This window comes from Lonchura striata, chromosome 1A (genome assembly GCF_050655825.1).
Source record: "Lonchura striata isolate lonStrDom1 chromosome 1A, ASM5065582v1, whole genome shotgun sequence".
In the NCBI taxonomy this organism is placed as follows: domain Eukaryota; kingdom Metazoa; phylum Chordata; class Aves; order Passeriformes; family Estrildidae; genus Lonchura; species Lonchura striata.
This window is the reverse complement of record NC_140741.1, coordinates 21,150,603-21,156,602: the sequence shown is the minus strand read 5'-3', so window position 1 is coordinate 21,156,602 and position 6,000 is coordinate 21,150,603.

Sequence of the window (6,000 nt, the reverse complement as noted above, 5' to 3'; positions counted from 1 at the left end):
TGTAATGCTCAGAACATTTCAATCCTTGGCTGACTTTCAGAGGAGCAGTGTTGTCAGCCCCTTCACGAGGAGCTGGATGTGAATGGTCACGGGATATGGATCAGTTAAAGATAGACTGTAAGACTGAAATCCAAGTCATTCTGGCACAAAGTGCAGAAGACTTGATAGCGGAAGTTGGAAAAAAACAACAACGGAAGATTTTATAGAGAGGTTCATAAAGAATGCAATTTTCATTCTTGGAGCTTATGCAAGAAGACTGCTTAGAGCATGGGAGAAGTGTTGGCTGCTTTAGGGTCTAAACCCAAATAAACCATAAGGCAAAAAGAAAAGAACACTTCCTCCAGCCCAATCCATCATTGCTTAGAAAGCAGATACTGCAGGTTCATATTCTAATATCTAATCAAATTATAATATCATTAAAGCAAGTAACTCACCTTCTATACCTGCCTCATATCTATAAAGATTAAACTTACATAAAGGCACATGGTTTTCCTCTGCCACACTGTATAATTATTATTCATCCAGGAGGCTTACAGATAAAGTAAAAGATTATTGTTTTGCAGAATCTCTACCATAGGACCTCTGAAGCTCTGGTGATTTAAAATTTGAAGGTTTTAAATGTCTAATTCCCTATTGTAGCCCATTGCATTTTATTAATTTTATGTACATTCACCATACACATGCCTTTGCATTGCAAACACATGTAGATTCATTCCACTGTTATCTGCTTTCTGAAAGGATCCTTCAGGGAGTGGTTTCATGAGGCAACTGAAATTATGCAATAGTTTATTGCACTTTCTTCCCCACTCCTTCATGGGACTGACTCTGTGTTCCCACTGCTTCCTTCACAAACAAATCTGTAGCCTTGCCTGCCTCTCCTGAGTGCATCCAGTTCACCATCAGCAAACAGATCCCAAAACACAGGCAGGGATGGAACTGTGTTGTCCATTTTCATTCACATCATCATCATGCTGCAAGCCAGGCTTCTCAGCATGCAGCTCATCCCTCTGCTGAGGAGGCAGCTCTGCTTCAGGGCTGGCCTCTCTGGACCTTCAAACCTCCCCCCATCCTGAATCAGCCTCCTCAAGGGTTTAGTCTTGGAGGGGGGAAGTGACAGCAACGCCCCAGGCTTCACACACCGCCTCAGAAACCACTTCTAGGTAAGTCCTGCGGCTGCCAAGCCTGGTTTCTGGAGGTTTGTGTCCTTCTCCACCCCACTCTTTCCTCTCCCTGTGTTCAGTGGTACAGTATGGCAAAAATCTGTGGTGATTCCTGCCATTTTCCTCCACTTCTGCCTGTGATTCTATACTGAGCTTGTGAGACGCACCTTCTCCTGCCAGGCAGGTGAGGCTTCCTCCAGTCCCTCACTCCATGAAGTCAGGAGGAAGATCATACGTAACCATTACCTTTTGTATGGTTCACTGCCAAGATCCTTGTGTCGGAGACCTTATTTTGCTCTGAGTAAGGTACACTTCCTGCTCTTTGGATGTAGAAGACACAGAGACTGTTCCCACTGCTACTGAGATAAAACCTGATGAGCAAAGTACTGCTTGGATAAATCACTAGCATGTCACGCACTAATGGAGGTGTTGTGCTGGGACTACCAAGCTAAAAGAGCACACAGATATTTCCATCTATCTCTGACAGCATCACTCGCTGCGTGACCTTGGCCAAATTGCTTGTAACCTGACTTGCAGAAGCCCTTGATTCAACTGCCCTCAGGAAAAGAAAGCCAGCACTGCCTGAACATCTGCCAGGCACAAAGCTCTATTGTTCCCCAGGCCAGCCCCATGCACCAGGAGGCAGATGCACCTCTACAGGGCAGCAGCCCCTGTGCCGAGTTCCTCCAGCCACGCGTCCCACCACCATCTCTGCTGACAGATGCCTTTCACACCAGGCCTGTCGAGGCAGGCATTCAGTGAGGACAGCAAACCTCTGCTCTTCATTTCAAACTAATTTCTGCTCTCTGCTAAAGGTGTTTGTTTCCCTGCCTCTAAACTCCAACTCCTCCGTTTTCAGTGCTCCAGGACCCCAGTCCTTTACAAACTGTCTGTTTGGGAAAGACCTGAGAAGGTAGAAGAATCTTGCAACATAATACAGCTGCCCACATAAAGCATGAGGAAAAGGCTGTGTGCATCTTTTAAAGCACCAGAGCTTCAAAGGCACATATTGTGGCAAAGTGAAAGGCATGAGGGGATCCTGGCAAGCTGCTTGGACCACATGCCCACAGCAATATTGTCTGCAGTGGCAGGGGTTCAGGCACAGCTGTGTCAGTGGTCTGTGCTCCCAGTTAGATGATCTCTGGCACTGGGAAAGCTTCCAGAGAAGGTATTCAAGCTGTCACATCTACCTGAGTAACATTGTTGTGCTCAAAGCCTAGTCACAAATATTGCCTGCCTTTATCAAAATCAGGTAATCCCATATCTGCCAATACCAGTGGAAGCATGAACCAACTCCATGGGTTTCAAGTGCTCTGGACAAAATCTGTCCATGAACAGCAGGTAATCCCTTTGTCAAAATGCCTTTGGCATTATTACAAATATAATTAGAGTCTGATTCAAACTTCCCTTTGAAGCCTCATTCAGTAAGAAGTGCCAGACACCCTGCATCTACATTACAATGCATCCTAGCACACTCGAAAGCCCAAGGGCATGCTAAAGAAATCCAAAGCCATCGAATCCATCGCCAATATACAACATGCAATCAAGGACGGATGACAAGTATTTCCTGCAATGAATATGTATTGTGAATTTTTGTGTCATTTAGCAAGGACTGCCTTTGCTCTGTCCTCTGTGTTCACACCATTGCAGTGGTGTTGTTCTGAATCTAGAAGCAGTTCATACTAATCGAGTGTATGTTTCAATTTCCCTACTAGTGCTTTTAGCAAAAATCTAAACATTTACAGGTTCAGCCATATCTTTCTGACACTTTTATTCCTCATGCCCAAGAACAGCACACCTTCTCACAGTATTTGCTGCTTAGGAGAGTTACTACTGACAGCAGCCACACTGCAGCTTTTCTGTGCTGCCTGACTACTCGTGCTTTGCTGGAAATCAGCTCTGAGCTCACACAGAGGAGCTCAACCAGAAGGACAGAGATCAAAGCAGTTTGCTTCTCCTTGAAGATCATATTTCTTAGTGACTTCCTTGCAAAGCAATAGTCCCAATTTATCTAAGCCCGGATCCATGCTGAGCAATTCCAGCAGTTCCCATCAAGCACATCCTTTTGGGGGTGGGAGCATTTGACACTGCCTAATGTGGCAATGAGCTAGCTCAGTACCTCCTCCCAGGCTAAAATTCAGCTGTTACTGGGGAAACCCAGTAAAAAGTCTTTTCCCAGCTAAATCAGAGCCATTGGCTTCCTGATGCTCAACACTACCCAGCAGAGATGAAGGGCAAGAGATGGTCTTGGTAACCTTTGGTGCCAGACACTGTCAGAGTGTCTGGCAGCTCCAACTGTGATGTCAGCCCATGGGTGACATTGAAGACAGCCAGACTGGAAACACGACCTAGGGATGGCAAGGGGGAGAGGGATGGCTTGCTGGGCGTCCATGAATGGACTGGGCAGGACTGTGGGGAGCTAGAGACCAGCCCTGTAGTGACATTGCTTGGGCAGGGACTGACAGCCCCAGAGATGCTGAAATAGAATCCTGGGCTGTGGGCAGGCTATGGGGAGAGCCAGGGCCAGTAAGACCCATTAGTTCCTTCAAGGCCCTGACACTCAGCACACACAGCTGAGATGTGCTGATTTCAGTGGTGGAAGTGCTTACCTTCTTGTGTGGAAGCAAACAGAGCCTGTACGCTTCATTCTTCTTGGGCCATTTATTCATGTTGAGGATTAATTCACCTGCAGGGCTCCTGTCCTGGCTCCCCCAGCACCAGTTCATGGTGCCACAGCTAAAGAGGGTCACAGAGACACTGCTGTCACAGTGACAGAGCTTTAGGGTCATGGTGACACTGCTGCTTCTACTTGATGCAGCTGCTGGCATTGAAGCTTGACACCTCAGCTGATAAAACCCAAGATGAGAGATGGCACAGCACAAGGCTGGAGCTTCTCAGGTTCCCTTTGCTGTTCAGAGCTCTGGGAGCTGTGACTAGGAGGTGTCCAAGCAGCTCCTTGCAAGCTGCCCAGCCTTGCAGGTAACAGGTCCAGCTGGAAGCAAGCTCCTCCCAAGGAGCCATTCGGGTCTTGCTGCACCACGTCCTCTGCTGCAGAGAAAGAAATTGCAGTGTACTGCCAACACACTGAGCTTGCAGAAGCTTGAAATGGACAAAGGCATGGGCTAATGTCAGCTTGAGTTGTTTTGCAAACCAAGCCCATAGAATCGTTTAGGTTGGAAAAGACCTTTGAAGTCTTCCAGCCCTTGTGAATTCATCTGTTCACAAGTGTGTTTGAAATCTGTTGAAACAAAAGTGACAGAACTGCCTGTATCCTAAAGGAGAGGCATGCCAAACACACCATTTTAGAGTATATGCTGCATAAATACGGACGAGAAAGCCAGTGGAGCTAATGCTTTGTAGGATATCGATGAAAATTGAGAGGAGTTCAAAGACAAAATTTTTTTTAGCTCCTTATGACTTTTCCATGCCTCCATGTGCATAAACAGCAGTTATTTGTGTCCTTGGTCACATCCAACTTCACTTTCACCCTGTTCATCATGTGAGGGAGCTGGCCAGTGCTGCAGAGGAGTGTTGTGTCCCTTCCTTTCCTTGCAGGGGTATCACTTGATTTCTATGTCCTCTGGATATTAATGCAAAAGAATGAATAGCACAGGTCCTGTGACCTGACAGGTCCTGTGACCATGACTGACAGCTAAGTTGCCTGAGGACCCTGACACCCTCCCAAGACACAATAGCAAGCATCAGCCAAAAGAGGAAGTATATTGTGTCAGGTCCTTGGCAGAGAGCTTCCTCTAGATGCTCTAGAGAATAAGCACCACCTGTTTGTCTTGTCTGTCTCAGATCTCCACTGTCTTCTCTGTCCCCAGGTCCAAATTTCTGGCAGACTAACATGTCGAAGACGAAATGAAAATTTCTGCTGGTGCCAGGATCTGATCACCAGTGGAAAACTGGAAAAGTTGAATTGTAAAAGCAAACCTGCTGCTCTGAACTGATGCAGCTCCTTGAAAATTTGATTTGATTACCTTGCCTCTTGGCACCAACTGCTGTTAGCATGATCCTTAAAATAGATGACCAAAGCTACTATGGTTTCAAGATTTGTTTCTGGAGCAAGATGGAGCAATTACTCTATCTGGAGAAAAGAGATTAAATTAGTCAGAAGAAGAATTTGTCAAAGACAAATAAGAGGTTTAAACACAGTAGTGAACCCAGCCTGCCTGGCAACACAGAGAGCCAAGACTGGGAAGCATCACTTGCATTTGGGCCCCAGCTGGTGGTCATGATCTCATGCTCCAGACTAAGTGTTGGCTCAGCTCTGGTCTTTGACACTTTTTTTGCCTGTCTGGGAAAAGCAAAGGACTAATATATACACTGAAATAATGAGATTTGCATATCACCCTTGATATATCACACATGGGGAGAATGTGGGACAAAGCCACAGGGAAGACAGATGGGATTGGTTTTACTGTCCCAGGAAGTCAGGAGGGATGAGGTAATGAAGAATGATTTTGTATCATTCAGGAAAACTTAGCTGTTTGTTGTCTGGAGACCAGAACAGAGACCCCATGGTGCCTAAGCAGCCTTCTTCCCTAGCTGCCCAAATTCACTCAGCTTCCACCATCTTTCAGGGCTTTGCCAGAACACACACACAAAAAATGCCTAAAACAATTACAAAACTCCCAAACAAAGGCTCTGATGCCAGGCACAACCACTACTCAGCTGATTATCACAAAATATTGCTGCGACCAGAAACTCAGGAGCCCAAAGGTTGTTGCTGCATGAGATATATGAGAATGACAGTCCCACTAGCTCAAGGAGACTTTAACTGCTCAAAAACAGCACTTGAAAATATGAACCCTCTAGTTTTAAGAGAAAAACAAGT